Source organism: Tupaia chinensis, unplaced genomic scaffold, assembly GCF_000334495.1.
Source record: "Tupaia chinensis unplaced genomic scaffold, TupChi_1.0 Scaffold000053_1, whole genome shotgun sequence".
NCBI lineage: Eukaryota > Metazoa > Chordata > Mammalia > Scandentia > Tupaiidae > Tupaia > Tupaia belangeri.
In genome coordinates, this window is record NW_006159511.1 from 93,946 (window position 1) to 111,782 (window position 17,837).

Sequence of the window (17,837 nt, forward strand, 5' to 3'; positions counted from 1 at the left end):
TTTGTCAGGAGGTTATTTATTACTGATTAAATCTCATTTTATGTTATATGTCTATTCAAGCTATGTACTCCTGAGTCAATATTAGTAGATTATATGTGTCCAGGAATTTTTCCATCTCATTCATGTATTCTTTGTTGGCATAGAGTTGCTCATAGTATTCTCTAATGATGTTTTGTATTTCTGTTATGTCTTTTGTCTGATTCATTGTGAATTTTATTTATCTGGTTCCTTTCTCTCTTCTTAATTAGTCTGACTAATGGTGTGTCAGTCTTGTATGTCTTTTCAAAGAACCAGCATTTACTTTCATTTATTTTCTGTATAGTTCACTTATTTTCTATTGCATTCATTTCTCTCAAATTCTTATTTTTTCTTTTCTCCTGGAGTTCTTTTCTTTTTCTTTTTTTGTGTATTTTTGCTGTTGCTTTTCCAGTTTTCTGAGGCATGATGTTAGTTGATCATTTGCCTTCTTTCTGTCTTCTTCTTATATGCACTAATGGATATAACTTCCCTCATAACTGCTTTTGCAGTGTCCTAAAGATTTTAGAAACTCATGTCCTTATTGTAATTGGTCTCCATGAATGTTTTTATTTCAGTCTTAATTTCTTCAGTAGTTACATAGTCATTCAGGAGTAGGCTATTTAGTTTCCATGTATTTGTGTATTTTTGAGAATTTCTCATAAAATTAAAATCAAGTCTAATTCCATCATGATCAGAAAAGATTCTGGATATAGTTTTTATTTTATTTTATTTTAAACAAAAAGTTTGTTTAAACAACAAGATGCTTGACTTGAAGGGAAAACTATCTAGAATTCCTTTTTTGTCTCTAAGAGTAATTTGCCTGTATTTAAAGACAGATTGCCCTACATGTACCTTTGAATCTATAGAAGCTTGCTTTGTGCCCTGTCATTTGTTCAATCTTTGAAAAGTTTCCATGTGGGGGTGATCAAAAACTATATCTAGTGGTTTTCGGGTGGAAAGTTCTATAGATGTTTGTTAAGTACATTTGATTTATGGTATCATTTAGATCCTTTACCTCTTTACTTAGTTTTTGTCTAGATGATCTGTCCAGAGGAGATAGTGGAGTGTGGAGGTCTCCAACAATTAGTGTGTTGCAATCTATCTCTCCTTTTAGATAGAACGTCTTTATTTAACATATTTAGGTGCTCCTGTGTTAGGAACATAGATAATTATTAGCATTATATCTTCTTGATAGATTAACCCTTTTATACAATATAGTGCCTTTTTTTGTCTCTCAAATAGTTTTTGTTTTAAAGCCTATCTTGTCAGAAATTAGTATCACTACTCCAGCTTTTTTTTGGTTCCCTTTTGCATGGAATAATTTTTTCTAACACTTCACTTTTAATCTATGTGTGTTTTTATCCATGGGATGCCTTCCTTGTAGACAACAAATAGAGGCACTCTGTTTTTATATCTATTCAGCCAGTCTGTGTCTCTTGATAGGAAAATTTAATCCATTAACATTCAGTATTGTTATCGATATTTCCAGACTTTTCCTTACCTTTAAGTTGGCCATTGTCTTGGTTGTCTTTTACCCTTATTTCTGCTGATAATTCTTATTTTTCCCAGAACAGGACTCTCTTCAGAGTTTTATTTTTCTTTTTTTGGAGAGGTTTTTGCTATAGGGCACATGTGCTCGCCAGACAGACAGAGAGTGACAGAGAGACAGAAAGCGAGAAATCATCCCCCAGGTGGGATGGCCATGCCACAATCCCTTCTCCTCCATTCTCATCTTTGGATCTTGGACATGCATACACACATGCCTGACATGAGTTTAAGCCACCGAGTCCAGGACTTGAACTGCAGTCGACTATGTGTGAGTCCAGCAACATAGCCATCATTCTCCTCTAGGCATATTGGGCACACATACACACGCACCTGGTGTGAGTTTTAAGCCACCGGGTCTGGGACATGAACCACAGTCAACTACGTGGGAGTCCAGCAACATAGCCATTACGCTAACTGCTGGTCCCTCTTCAGAGTTTCTTGAAGAGCTGGTCTGGTGTTGGCAAATTCTTTCGGGTTTTCTTTGTTTGAGAAGATGTTGATTATTTTTCTCATACGAAGGATAATATTGCTGGATATAATAATTTTGGTTGAAACTGTTTCTCTCTTAACACTTTCAATATGTCTTCCCATTCTTTTCTTGCTTGCATTGTTTCTTTTGAAAGGTCTGGAGTTAGCCTGATGGGTTGACCTTTGTAAGTCAGTTCTGTTTCTCTCTTGCCAATTTCAGTGTCTTGTTTTTATCTGTGGTCTTGGCCAGTCTGGCTAAGATATGCTTTGGGGAAGATATTCTTGGGTTGGGTTTATTTGGAGTCTCTTGCATTTCTTGGGTCTGGATTTGTAAGTGCTTCTCTAGACTTGGGACATTTTCTTCCAGGATTTTATAAAATAATATTTTCCATACCCATATTATTTTCTTCACCATCTGGGATACCAATTACTTGGATGCTTGGACTTTTAATGGAGTCTAATATTTCTCGTATATTACCTTCATGATTTCTTGTTATTTTCTCTCTATATTTTTTTCTAGGTCAGAGGTTTTATCTTCTATATCAGAGATTCAATATTCAGCATGGTCTAATAGACTTTTAATACTTTTGAGAGAATTTTTGATTTCCTGTATTACAGATTTCATCTCTAATAGTTCTATGTGAGTCTTTCTTAGAGTGTCCATTTCTTTCTTCATATCCTGGAAGGACTTACTAATCTCCTGTAGCTCATTGTCCCATTTATATTGCTACTGATAGAATTTTGTCACCATGAATGTTCTTAATTTTTTTTTCTGACATTTTGGTAACATCTGTTTTTTTCAAGAGATAGAGGGAGTTATTGTGTTCTTTTGATGGAGACATATTCCTGGTTTACTCAGACCTGAGGATCTTTTTCTACTTCTAGCCATGGGGAGAGGTATTCACATTTGGATACCATTTTGGAAAATGTTTCTTTGACTGGGAACAAGTGTGCTTCCATTTTTGCAGACTGATGTGTGCCAAAGTCTCTCTTCTTCTGTGGTTTGCAATTGGTTTGCACAGGAGGAGTCTTCTATTCAGGAATCTGAACAGCAGTCTTTCCTTTTTTGCAAGTGGTTATGTAAAAGGGATAATTCCAGGGAGCATCACAATTCCAGGGTATTTGAAAATTGTGATTCTAGACCTGTCTAGCCCATTATGGTGCATGGAGGATTGGAAGATGACAATATAAGGTGGAAGATAAAAGAGTATGAAAGAGAATAAAGAAAGTGTGCAGTGCATGATTTTCTCAGGGGTATGGAGATGGAAATGGGCTCTGCTGAAGAGCTGGGGGTAGTCCTGTGGGGTAAGAAAAAATGGTTAATTAACAAAAGAAAGAAGAAGAGACGGGGGAAAAAAAGGTGTACCTTGCTGACAGAGAGAGAGGCTCATTGGGTTTGTGCAACTGAAGCTGGAGCTGGGGCAGGGAGGCCCTGCCTCAGTGTCCCTTAGGCCAGGGTCTGGACATGGAAATGGATTCTGCTGAAGAACTGGAGGCAGTCTTGTGGGATAAGGAGAAGTGGGAAATTCTTTAGTCATAGTCTTAAAGAAACTTATTTTCTTCCTATATTATTGATCCTCCTTTAAAATAATCTCTGTTCAGACAACAGTGTTATTTTCCAGCTAAATGACACCTCATCTCAATCACAAGGCCTTCAAAGCCTCTCTTCATTGTTTGGACAAGATTTGTTTAAGCAGAGGGAAAAATAAATTCAAGGTTTTCTGAAAACCTGGGAACATTATTCACACTAGCTCTGTGTACCATTGCAGGAGAATCTCTGCATTGCAACCTGGGCCTATAAATTTATATCTTTTGGCTTGGCTGAAGGATTTACCCTGAATTGCATGACTTGACTGTATTTTCTAATGCTCTCCCCTCTGTTTAGGTACCAATGGAAAAACTATCGATATGTATTGGCCTTTTACTTTGCCATTGATCAGATCAATAAGAGTCCCCATTTGCTCCCCAACCACTCCCTTGTTTATGCTTTCCACAATGAATTTTCCAGTGATAAAAGAACTTTAGAAAGTGCTCTATTTTTGCTCACTGGAGAGAATCAGCCCCTGTCAAACTACAACTGCCAGATACAGAAACAACCTGTTGCTATTTTAGCAGGAAACATGCCAACATTTTCAGCCCCAGTTGGAACCCTATTGGAGGTTTACAAAAGTCCACAGGTAAGTGGGTTGTCAGGTTAAGAAATGAGAATCAGATAGTTCCTTGTGTAATCCTCTTACATCTGAGCAAAGAAAATGTGGAATCTGGAATTACATACCCCTAGAGGCCCTCAGAACTCCTCTTGGTTGTTTGAGCTCAATTTGCTTAAACAAAGTGAAAAAGGCAAGGGTTTTTTTCTAGGTCATGGGATTATTAAAAGTACAAGGATTAGAAAGAAAAAGAGCTGTAGTAGGCCAGCTGGTGATATGGTGGTTAATGTGCCTGGATTTTCACTTGGCTAACTGCATCACTCAAATCTTGATTTTGGTATCCTAAAGAATACACTGGGCATATATGCTTGTATGCCTCAAATCCAACATAGAAGGGATATTGGTATGACCACCCTTTATGAGGGTTGATTTCTTACTATCTTTCTATCTCTCTGTGTCAATCACACATATTTCAGCTTGCCCTATAACAAATTAAAAATAAAAAAAAGAAGCAATATCTGTTAAGTTCCACCCAAATTTCTCTCCATAGCCATGATATCTAAACCCCAGTGATGGGAATATTGATGGTTCTCTTAAAGATGCTTTCTAAAAAGTGCACACAAAAATATAGGGAACCATCCCATTTTGGGACAGGACAATATTAAGGGGCATTCAGAGGACAACTAGACACAAAAATATATAAACCTTTGCATTAATTATCACTTTGGAAAAATAAATATTGTAGCACTGGAGATCCTCCAAACTCACAAAATGGCTCAGTTCCTCAGCTGAGGTTTACCAGATCCCTCTGCCTTTCCTCACATCCATGCAGGTGGGTCACTTGGAAGCACTTCCAGTTACTCTCAGTATGACAACTCTCCATCTCAGAGGTTCTTCCAAGGAAATTGTCTTATAAAAGTTCTGGAGACATTACTGGTAAACACAGCATTAGCATAAAATAATTATATTGTAGAAAAATTGTTTTAAAAATACCATAGAGGCTATATGCTTGTGTTTTCAAGAAAATATATTTTATGCTGTGTTGTTAAGATACAGTATAAAAAATTCAATACATAATTTTTTCTCAGAGTTTAATATTTTAAACTTGGCATCTAGGGAAGGAAGCCTCTGATCCACATTGTCACATGGGTCCAGGATGCAAAATCACCGACATCTTGTTGCACCATCTTTATAAAGTTTATGCATACCTCAGTTCTCACTGTAAGCAATAAAGCATATATTGAACCTCATAGTTTTTCTTTCATGCTTTGGCCTGGAAGTGATATTGTTACCTGTACTAGTCACATGTCCTTTCTCAAAATAATGGGATTGAATACAGTCTTCTCATGGTCATATTGATAAAATAGAATAATTTCCACAGCATAAAATCTCTTCACTGAATATTCCATCATATTGTCTAAACAGGTAGAGGATTAGCTCCTCTTTGTGTAAGGGGAAATTTTTAAATATCACACTGAATTCAGAACCAGATTATTTTAATTTTTTGGGAGTGGACACACCCTGTAGCAAAAACCTCTGCAATAATAATAATTGTATTTTTCAAAATAAAAACTGTATTTTTAAAAATAAAAATTACACATTTTTAGGGACAATATAAACAACATTTGCAAAAAAATGTTGCTCAGGCATAAGCATATACAGATTTGTTAATTATACACATAGTTATGAGTGTGCTTGTAAGTGTGCTTGGAAATATACACATGGTTCTGGACATGTGCACTGTGTAGTGTTGCAATTCTATATTCAAACTAGGAAAATTGATGGTATGTTACATTCACTTACAAGTACACAAAATGCAAAATACAGTTCATCTTCTTTACAGAAAAGAAGGGCAATTCACACTTTCCAAGGCGAGAGGCTCTGACTGCAAGGGGAACTGGGTCAGAATAAATATATACACATGGTTCTGGACATGTGCACTGTGTAGTGTTGCAATTCTATATTCAAACTAGGAAAATTGATGGTATGTTACATTCACTTACAAGTACACAAAATGCAAAATACAGTTCATCTTCTTTACAGAAAAGAAGGGCAATTCACACTTTCCAAGGCGAGAGGCTCTGACTGCAAGGGGAACTGGGTCAGAATAAATTTTTTGCATTCTCTTTTGACTGTCACCAAATAGGCAAAACATTTTATATTTTAAGATTTTTTTAAATTAAACTAGTTTGTAAAGTTAATCAATTGAATAACATTTATAAAGTTACCCACTGACCTCACAGGCCCACTGGCAAATCCAACCAGCCCCCAGAAATGCTCTGGTGCAGTCTACAATGGGTAAATGGCTAATACAGGATTCCTCTCTTCTCTAGAAACAGATTCAGTCCTCTGAATGGGAAAGCCTTTGTAAATTTAAGTTTATTACACATAACATATACTAATTATTTTCTAATCAACTGATTACCTGCAGTTTTATGCTATACAAGACATTCATACGTAGGTGACTGATATACTTGGGAGGCCACATATTTTGCTCAATATTGTATCTACATTTCAGATGAAGAAACTTCAGGGCAGTTAGTTCAATACATTTTTTTTAAGTTTTTTTTAACTCATTTGCCTTCCTGGCAAATTTTGTAAATATAACTCCTCCCCATTTTTTAATTTTAGTAAAAATTGAAAACAAACAGAAAAAGTTGAGAAGTCTGAATTTTAGTTAAATGACCCCAACCTGGCATTTAACATTGTGTATAGAAAAAAGTATGAGGTGTCTTGTTTTGTTTTGTTTTGTTTTGGGTCACATATGGGCCTTTTGATCCCATCCTTAGTGATAAAGACCAATTTCCATCAGTTTATCAGATGGCCACCAAGGACAGCTCTTCAGCTTATGGAATCATCTGCTTGTTGCTGCATTTTGGCTGGATGTGGGTGGTGCTCTATGTATCTGCTGATATGCAAGGGGAGCAGTCCCTCCAGGATGTAAAGGCAAAGATGACAGAAAAGCATATCTATGTGGCCTTTACAGAAGAGCTCCCTGCCACAAAAGGTGTCCTTTTATATTATGACTTTTTTGTAAAAAGGATCAGAGTTTCATCTGTAAATGTGTGTATAATACATGGTGGTGAATGGAATACCCTGAGCTTGGGATTGGAACAAAACTTTTATTTAATTTTGGGAAAGGTATGGATCATGAGAAATCTCAGCTTCTCAGAATTGAAAGATAGTTTGCATATTTTGAATTACATGCCATTTGCTTCTCAGAATTGAAAGATAGTTTGCATATTAGGAATTACATGCCATACTCTTTCCATGGAAGTCTTTTTCTTTCAAACCAGAAAAGGAATATTCCTGGCTTTAAACAATTCCTCAAGACAGTCAAGCCCTTTCCAATACCCAGAAGATTTTTATTTCAGTAGACTATGGGTTTCCTTTTTTAATTGCTCACTTACTGGGCCACTATGTAGCAAACTTGGAGACTGCCGACCAAATTCCTCCACAGAGTTTCTACCATTTAATTTTGACATGATGACAAATGTCTGACCCCAGCTATTTTATCTATCATGCTGTACATGTGGTGGCCCAAGTTCTTTATAAGATGCTTCTGCAAAAATTAGAAATGGGATCTTCAGGGGAGGTAGACCAGCCTATTCTTCCCTGGCAGGTAAACATTTCTCACAAGCACCTGGTGATATTGGGAGACATTTTCTTTTTCACATTTTTTAAAAAAATATTTCTGCCATAGGTCATGTGCTCTCACCAGAGAGACATATTGAGAGAGAAAGATAAATCATTCCCCAGGAGGTAAGGCCTCAAAACAATTCCTTCTGCTCCACTCTCTTCCTGTGATTTGGGCACCAGGCATACACTCATGCCTGGCTTGATTTTCCACATTACAGGTCTGAGATTCAAACCATGGTCAGTCATATGGGAAAGCTCCTTTTAGCTATGAAATCACCTCTGATCCTGAAGTGGTTTTTTTTTTTAATTGTTTTGTATTTAGCTTTTTCTGTTTGAGCAAGTGTGCTTCCAAGAAAGGAGAGACAGAGGAAAAGTGAAAATCACCTTGTAGGCACATGGCCATACTGCATACAACCCTTCTCTAGTCTCTTCTCAGGGTTTTGGGCATGCTCACACCTGTCATGGTTTTCAAGCCTCCAGATTCAGAACTCAAACTGTGGTAGCTCATGTGGAAACTCAGTCACCCTGCTTAGGCATATTTTTTGTGGTACTGAAAAAGATTACATATAGAGAATAAACCTTTTTCTCTAAAGGAGAGTTCTCTTTTAGTTGTACATAATTGATCCACTGTGTGTTTTCTCTGTGAATTGTCCTTGGAGGCTGGCTTCTTCCCATTACATTCTTGTTCCTCTCTGTCTCCTCAACTTTACCATGTCTTTCCCTGTCCTTGATTTTATAAAATGATGGGAAGAGAAAGTATGGAAAGTAGTCACAATATAACCATAACTTAGAATGAACAGAATTAAGATGAACAAAATATTGCAAGAAATGTTAGAATATTGTAAAGTCAGAATGACCATTTGGGGAGTATCTGAGCAGTTGTGCTCTTTTACTGGCATAGATGGCCTACAGGTGTCTGCAGTTATTTATTGTGTCTATCTTAATCATAACAGGATTAATTTTAACTTTTTATACTGTCTTCAAAAATCTTAGAAGAAGGAACAGTGATTCAGTTTTAAAATACTGAATCACTTTTGATGCATGCAGTCTCAGGATATCCTATTTGGTTTATAAAAAAGTTTATATTTTAAAGAAACACTACATTATGGAACCAGCAGGTGGCATCATGGTTAAGGCACTGGACTCTCACATGGTTGACTGTGTTTTAAATCCTGGGCCTCTCTCTCTTTTTCTCTTTCTTTGGTGGTACACACGCCATAAAAAAAAAAACTAAAAAATAATAATAATAATTAGTAAAAATAAAACAAATAATTTAAATATAAGCAAGTTCATTAATTATGTGTAAGAAATCATTATCAAATAGACAGTAAATTAGAAAAATTTGTTGAGAAAGACAAGTAAATATAATATACATACCTAAAAATAAAGATCAGAAAACTTTGGTGGTACACACGCCATAAAAAAAAAAACTAAAAAATAATAATAATAATTAGTAAAAATAAAACAAATAATTTAAATATAAGCAAGTTCATTAATTATGTGTAAGAAATCATTATCAAATAGACAGTAAATTAGAAAAATTTGTTGAGAAAGACAAGTAAATATAATATACATACCTAAAAATAAAGATCAGAAAATTAGTTTCCATTTGAATTCTACTGTACTAACAATAACAACATTTGATTTGCTCTTTGAAAAAGTTTGAAGTTGACTCTTGGAAAAGCAAGTAATTTTGTCAAAATGGTTACCTAGATATGTTAAAGATGAGAGTGCTTCCATTCTAAAAATGTAAAGACTGGGGACCAGCAGTTGGCATAATGGCTATGTCGCTAGACTCCCATGTAGCAGACTGGGGTTCGAGTCCCTAACTTGGTTGCTTAAACTCATGCTAAGTGAGTGTGCATGTGTGCCCAATATCTTGAGAGGAGAATGGAGGAGAAGGGATTGTGGTTTGGCTTCTCTCCCTGGGAGGGATTTCTTAATTTTTTTCTCTCTGTCTCTCTCTCTCTTTTGGTGAACACACACCCTGTAAAAAAAAACTCTCAAAAAAATGTAAAGACTGAAACAACAATTGTATAGCAATAAAAGTTAGTTATTTTCAGCAAAATAATGTCATAAATTTACAAATAAAAGTCTAGCATGTTTTATTAAAAAATCTTCTTAGTGAGGTCTACAAGTGCTATGGTGGTTAAATCTCTAAACTCCCACATGGCTGAGTATTTTGAGTCCTGGACCTGACAGTTTGATTTCTCATTTTCCTTCTCTCTCTCTCTCTGTCTCCCATCAGTACCAATGCCCTATTGAAAATTAAAAATAATGATAATAGGGACCAGCAGTTAGTGTAATAGCTATGTTGCTGAACTCCCATGTAGTCAACCACATTTCGAGTCCCGGACCCAGTGGCGTAAACTCACATGGGCACATATGTGTACATGCCCAAGATCCCAAGAGGAGAATGGAGGAGAAGGAATTGTGGTGTGGTCATCCCCCTGGGGGGTGATTTCTCATTTTCTGTCTCTCTGTCTCTCTCTCTGTCTGGGGAGTGGACACACCCTGTAGCAAAAACCTCTGCAATAATAATAATAATGATAATAGATAAAATTAAATGAATAATTCCTCACACACTAACTCTTTAGTGAGATGGATCTATGGTCTATTGAATAAGGTAGCTAAATTCTGCATGACCCAGGTCCAAAACCTTGAGGCCTCAAAAACATGCCAGGCATGTGTGCATGCATGCATTCCCAAAATCCTAAAAGAAAGGAGAAATGAAAGTGAGATTGTAGCACATTCCCCATGGGGACACTTCTTCTCTCGTCTCTCATATTCTCTCTATGTCTCTCTGGGAAGTTTACTTGCCAACTAGGAATAAAAACCTCTTTAGAATTTAAAAGTTGGGGGACCACAGATGGCATAATTGTTATGTCACTGGACTATCATTAGGTTGACCATGGTTCAAATCTCAGACCTGGAAGTTTAAAACTCATTCCAGTGGTGTGTGCATGCATGTCTCAAATCCCAAGAGGAAAATAGAGAAGAAAGGATTATGGCATGGCTATCTTTCTTGTGGGCTATTTCTCACTTATTGTCTCTCTCTCTGGCAAGAACCCATGCCCTATAGCAAAAATCTCTCTAAATAAAAAAGAATTTAAAAGTTTTAAATTTATGTTTTCATTACAAATTATTTCTTTTTAAGTTACATGACAATAACACTTGTACCAAAAGAAGTCCAAAATAAAAATAAAAAACAAAACAGGTTTGTTCTTTTTAAAAGTTTTGTTGAGGTGTGAATAGTATCCAAATAATTGCACCTATTTAATGTCCATTTTTGGATAAACTTGAAGAACTGTATACCTTTATTCTACTCCTACCACTATCAAGAATCTAAATCTTTTCATACATATAGTGCCTTTTAAAAGTTTTTCCTACAAGGATGTCTATCTGTCTCTCTCTATCTCTCTGCTGAGCGCATGCGCTCTATAGCAAAAACCTCTCCAAAAGCAGAAAGAAAAAAAAAGTTTTTCCTACAAGGAACCAGCAGGTGGTATAGTGGCCACAGTGCTGAACTCCCACATGGCTGACTCTTTCAAGTCTAGAACCTGATGTCTTGGTTTCTCAGTTTTCCTCTCTCTCTGGTCCAATTGGCAAAAATAAATAAATCTTTTTTTTTTTCTACATGTGTACGTGTTAGGAAAAGACACAGAGGGGAAGTGAGAAATCACCACTCAGGGGGAATAGTCATGATGAAATCCTTTCTCCATCTCTGTTTTTATCTGAAATTTAGAACATGAACAAAAATGTGTCCAGTGTATTGTTTTCATTTAAAATAATTATTTTATTTTTTATTTTTAAAAATTTGATCAGAGAGAGACAGAGAGAAAAAAAGGAGAGTTAGAAAGTAAGCCATCAAATCCAGAACTTAAACCACAGTCAGCTATAAAAGAGTCCAATGCCTTAACTCCCACACCACCTGTTGGCCCCATCCAGTGTGTCTTGTAGGCTTCAGATACAGGAACAAAGATGTAGACTTAGGGATGTGTGATTCATCCATTTTGATTACATCACTCACTGGCTGGGTGGACCAACATGTGCCCTTTATAAATGACCAAGTTTAGCCTCTAATTAGCCCAAGCCAGATTTTGTTAGTCTGAGTTTTATGGAAGTCCATGTAGAAATCACTCTTTGGGAAACATCCTAGAATATTTCTTGTGAAATATGCCCACTCCTCCATTGTTTTTAGAAAGAAAAAAGAGTACATATCACATGACCACAGAATGGGTGACAACTCAACCCATATTGAGCTCCAACAAAAAAGGGTTGAGATGATAAAATAGAGGGATTACTTGATAGATATGGACTGTACAACTTTACATTTAATGCAGTCCTAATTTGTGAATCCTACCTTTAATCTAACTTCATCCATTTTTGAGGAAAAGCCAGTTGATAAACAGCATTGTGTTCAACAAGTCCCTGGATGAAAAAAGAAAAGCAGTCCAGTATGATATCCACAATCTTGTGAGATTTTCTAATCGCAGTTTGCTGTTTCTTAAAGTAGGAGATTTTGTCTACAGGAGCACCCATGATTAAGGCTTGGTCATCAATGAAGACATGATAAAATGGCCTGTTAGTTTCAAGGAGGTATGGTGGCATTTCAATGTTAAATATATACAGGTATCTGAACAGAGTTCTGAAATGAAATTGTGTGACTACCCTTTTTTGTGTGCTGTTTTTGTTTTCCAATATTTTTATTTTTTAATTTTTATTTACATTTAATCACTATACATTCTACATTGTACAACATAACTTTTTCCAGCATGAGTACAATGAATATAAGACAAGACAGACATTACCATATACACTATCAACAGCAAATAGCTTTTTATTTTTGTGTCAGTTATATGTACTTTTTCCTCTGTTTTCCTCCTCCTCTAATACCCACCCTCATATTATCCCTATCCTTACTATCTAAAGTATCCACAGTTGCACTCCATGCTACTATACTTTCCACTCTCAGTTTCTACTATAGAGTGCAGACATTCAAGTATTTTATTTGGTTTTAATTTATTTTTCACATTAAGTCACTATATTTAGTTTGTAAAGTGAACTTTCCAACATGAATATATTTCATAACCCAGCTGGGGATCCTATACATATTATCATCAACAAGTAATAATCCATTTCTGTGTCCCATAAATGTCTTGTCTCTCTATTTTTCTCTTTAATGTCTTTCCTCACATTCTCCTATTTCCTACCCACTTCCCACACTAACTTAGCATTCAGTTTGCTTTTCATGGGGCCAACAGGAGCTGTACTGGTAAAGGACCTGAGTTCTCACATGGCCAACCATGGTTTTGTGTCCTGGACCTGGTGACTTGAAAATTATGCCTGGCATGTGTATGTGCATGCATGCACAAAATTCTGAGAGGATAATGGGGGAAAAGGGTTTGATGCATGACCAACTTCCTGAGGATTAATTAATTTATTTTTGTTTTTATTTTTTATTGGGACACGTTTTTGCCATAGGGTGTGTGCACTCGCCAGACAGACAGAGAGAGACAGAGAGACAGAAAGTGAGAAATCACCCTCAGGGGGATGGCCATGCCACAATCCTTTCTCTTCCATTTTCCTCTCAGGATCTTGGGCACATACGCACATGCACCCGACGTGAGTTTTAAGACACTGGGTCTGGGACTCAAACTGCGGTCAACTACATGGGAGTCCAGTGACATAGCCATTATGCTAACTGCTGGTCCCCCTGAGGATTAATTCTCACTTATTGTTTTTTTGTTTGTACCTCTCTCAGATGAAAGCAAATGACCTATGGCAGACACCTAAAGAAAAATTAAACTCATGCCTCAATGAAAATACAAATTATTTTTTTTAAATCTGCCTTCTCAATCCTGACTTTATACTATGTGACTTTACTTACATACATTCTTACTATAGAAAAACATCTGTTTTTTTAAATGCTGATTTGTTTTCTTATGTTTGTTTAAATGGCAGTCCAATTAAAATCAATGCAGTAATGGATATGCATACATAGTTGAACTTTGAATAATGAGAGAAATGCATTTTTAATTTCATTTAATTTTTATTTTAGATAGATTTTTGCAGCAGGTCATGTGTGCTTGCCAGAGAAACAAAGAGATAAAAAAGCTAGAAATTACCCCTGGGGAGATGGTGATTCCATAATCCCTTTTCCTCCATTCTCCTCTCAAAATTTTGAGTTCACATGCACATTCACCCAATAAGATTCAAGCTGCCAGATTTGGGACTCAAATTGCACTTAGACATTTGGAAGTCCAACAACACAAAGAGTACGCCATTTGCTGGTCCCCAAAAAATGCATTTTAGGAAACTTTGTCACTGTGTGAACATAATAGATTGCAATGACACAAACCTAGATTGTATTGGACATTGCACATGAAATTTATATGGTCTAACCTATTATCTTATGGGACCACTATCATGTATGCTTTTCATCATTGAATTGTTTTCAATCTTTGTAAAGCACACGACTCTTTCATATATACATCTATATCTATGTGACTTTGCCCTTCAATTTTTCTTGTGTTTTCCCTTCCCTGTCTTTCTTTTCCCCTATACATTTCCCCTCATAGAACATTTGAAGGGATGATTATGTCATGGATAGTTTAATATTTGACCTGGCATTGATACTGCATGCTAACATTTAGAAACAGGTATCATGTCCATCAATAAATTATCAAATGTGAAACATTTAGAATAGTGTCTGGCACATAGAAAACACTAGGAATGTCAATATTTACAATGTTTAAAACTTTCCAGCCCATTAACACATTGGTTCACAGACTCCATGAATTAGATGGCTTGGGGGCCGGGGAGTGGGAATGTATTTTAGTGCATTCCCCACCTTGAGGTTTCCCTTTCACCTTGTTTAGTTAGCATAGTAGCATGAAAGTGGTCTAAATCACCTTCTATTTCAACTACTAAAATCACCAATTAATGTTTTATGTATTTTTAGGTCTTTTCTGACTCATCCGCATCCTTGAAGAGCATCTTGTAGAAGAGGAAGGAAAAGATGGGTGTGAAAACATTTACTCACAGCTCCTCTTCCCACAGCCAGGAAATGCTCGGGAAGCTAAATATGCTACGGAATGATGGACATTTTTGTGATATCACTATTCGTGTCCAGGACAAAATCTTCCGAGCACATAAGGTGGTACTAGCAGCTTGCAGTGATTTCTTTCGCACCAAACTCGTAGGCCAAGCAGAGGATGAGAACAAGAATTTTTGGATCTGTGTCACGTTACGGTGACTGGCTTCATCCCCCTTTTAGAATATGCCTACACAGCCACTCTGTCAATTAACACGGAAAACATTATTGATGTTCTAGCAGCAGTCAAGCTATAAGCAGATGTTCAGTGTTGTTAGCACCTGCTCAGAGTTCATGAAATCAAGCATTTTGTGGAATACACCCAACAGCCAACCAGAAAAAGGTTTAGATGCTGGACAAGAAAATAATTCTAACTGCAATTTTACTTCGAGAGATGGAAGCATTTCTCCAGTGTCTTCCTAGTGCAGTGTTGTAGAAAGAACCATTACTGTCTGCAGAGAATCCCGGAGAAAGCACAAAAGCTGTTTTGTTATGTCCCCTGAAAGTCCTGTAAAGTGTAGCACACAGACAAGTTCACCCCAAGTGTTGAATTCTTCAGCTACCTACTCAGAAAATAGAACTCAGCCAGTTGACTCTTCTTTAGATTTTCCTTGGACTTTTCCTTTTGGAATTGACTGATGGATTCAGCCTGAGAAGGTGAAGCAGGCAGAAAATACCTGGACTTTGGAGTTACCTGACCCATCTGAGACAGGTAGAAGAATGGCTGATTACGTGACTTGTGAGAGCACAAAAACTGCCTTGCCACTGGGTACAGAAGAAGATGTCTGGGTCAAAGTAGAAAGGCTGAGCAATAAGGAGGTCCATGAGGAAGTGCCCCAGCCGGTCAGTGCATCTCAGAGCTCACTGAGTGACCAGAAGACAGTGCTGGGGAGTGAGCAAGCCCAGGAGGACCTTCTGATTAGTCCACAGTTCTCCTCCATAGCTAATGGAAGGGAGGAGACAATGATTACTACCACTTGGATGCGGCAAGCTGACTCTGAACTGTATGTGGAAATGCCAAGGGCTGAGAATAGCCAATATTTTCTGGACATAAGTGATCAAGGCTCAGTAGATGAAGGTGTCACCGAGGGGTTGCCTACACTTCAGAGCACTTTCAACACTAACGCCCATGCAGATGAGGATGACCGATTGGAAAATGTTCAGTATCCCTACCAACTCCACATTGCTCCTTCCACCAGCAGTACACAATGACCGAGTCCAAACAGCCCAGACAGGCCTTTCCAATGTCCAACCTGTGGGGTGCGATTCACCCGCATTCAGAACCTGAAGCAGCACATGCTCATCCACTCAGGAATTAAACCATTTCAGTGTGACCGCTGTGGGAAAAAGTTTACCAGGGCTTACTCACTAAAGATGCATTGCCTAAAGCATGAAGTGATTTCCTAGTACCAGACTACTTAAACCAGGAGCAAGAAGAGACCCTTGTTCAGTACGACCTTGGAGAACACGGTTTGGAGAGCAGCTCCTCTGTTCAGATGCCTGTGATTTCACAGGTCTCCTAAACCCAGAACTGTGAGAGCGCTTTCCCCTTGGGGCTCTCGGTGGGCTGACAGAAAAGGAGGAAGATGCACCTGAGCCGCCGAAGGCCAGTGCTTGTGCCGAGGCAGCCAGAGAGGACCCCCAAGGCAGAGCTGTCATCCATAACCATTGAGTAATGTGTGGCTTGGCTTCGTTTTTGGTTTTGGAAAGTGCCTGTGCTTGGTCTTGTATATTTACAGTAATTTTTAAAACAGAAAAAGGGTTTGGGAGAGAACTTCCCCCTTTTACTTTGTAAGCCCTACAACTGATATTTTATTTTTCCTAATGAGAGATCGCTTCTGTAAGTACACAGAAGCATGACATTGAAGCATAACAGAAACTGGGGCTGGAGAGCCGCTGCCCTATCCCAGTTTCTTCTTCAGTGTTCAAAATAGGCTAACACCATGTTTTAGGAAAAGAACTCAGAAGGTGATTGTCTTTCCTGAGATGAAGGGTACCGGAGAAGCAGATTATGAAGCAAAGTTTGACAGACACCCTGAGATGTTTACTCTTACACACAGAATGTTGTATATTTTGTAAAGCCTGTTGTTTTGGAAGTATTTAAGAGGGCATTCTTAAAAATTACTGGCATGAATACTTCTAAAATCCAGTAAACTCTTCTTTTAAGCTTTGTCATTTTTGTTATGGTTTTCCTTGGTGAGAATTCGGTATGGGCTAGGCATTTCCTGTTCCCTCCAGTGCCACTCCAGAGGCAGAGCCAGGACTGCCCATAGTCCAGCTGTGGAAGAAGTGCCCAAGACGGAGAGTGACGTATGTCTGTATATCAGTCCTGGCCTCTCAGAACTCTTTGAGCACTGCTTCGCTGACTGAAAGCGATGACTGCCTGGTCTTGGAGCAGCAGTGCTGGCTCAGTAGACCACTGCCTGGTGGGTCTCCCCGTGCTCCATCGCACTGTTTGCGCCCAGACCAGTGTGTCACCATGTCCGTGAAAACTGCTGGAGATAGTCTGTATTTTACATGTGAGGTTATGCACTGTGAGGCTGTTTCTATTGTGCTGTTTTGGACAAAATAAAGAATTGTCTGTTGAGGCTGTGTTCTTAACCCAGCTAAGATTGTTTACAAAATCTCCTGTGACAGTGATTACATGTCTTTGTCCCCAAATATTTTTTAGACATTGCCAAGTTTATTAAAAGCAGTTACTATAGTTTTCACACAATGTAACAATAACGTAAAAGAAAGAAGAGGCAATGCAATGATCGTTTATGACTCATAAATCTGAGAAGAAGAGAAAATTATTAAAATTAACTAAAAACTTCAAAAAAAAGAATTTGAAAGAAACACAACATCCATCAGATGACAAGAAATCACTGACAGATCATGAGTAATATGTGAAAACGAGGAAATACCTCTCCTCCAAGGGA

At 37.5% G+C, this 17,837-nt stretch overlaps 1 pseudogene; it reads left to right on the top strand.

The window, feature by feature from the left end:
- Positions 1-14,758: 14,758 nt before the first annotated feature.
- LOC102472326 (zinc finger and BTB domain-containing protein 44 pseudogene) lies at positions 14,759-16,598 on the top strand (annotated as a pseudogene).
- Positions 16,599-17,837: the final 1,239 nt, after the last annotated feature.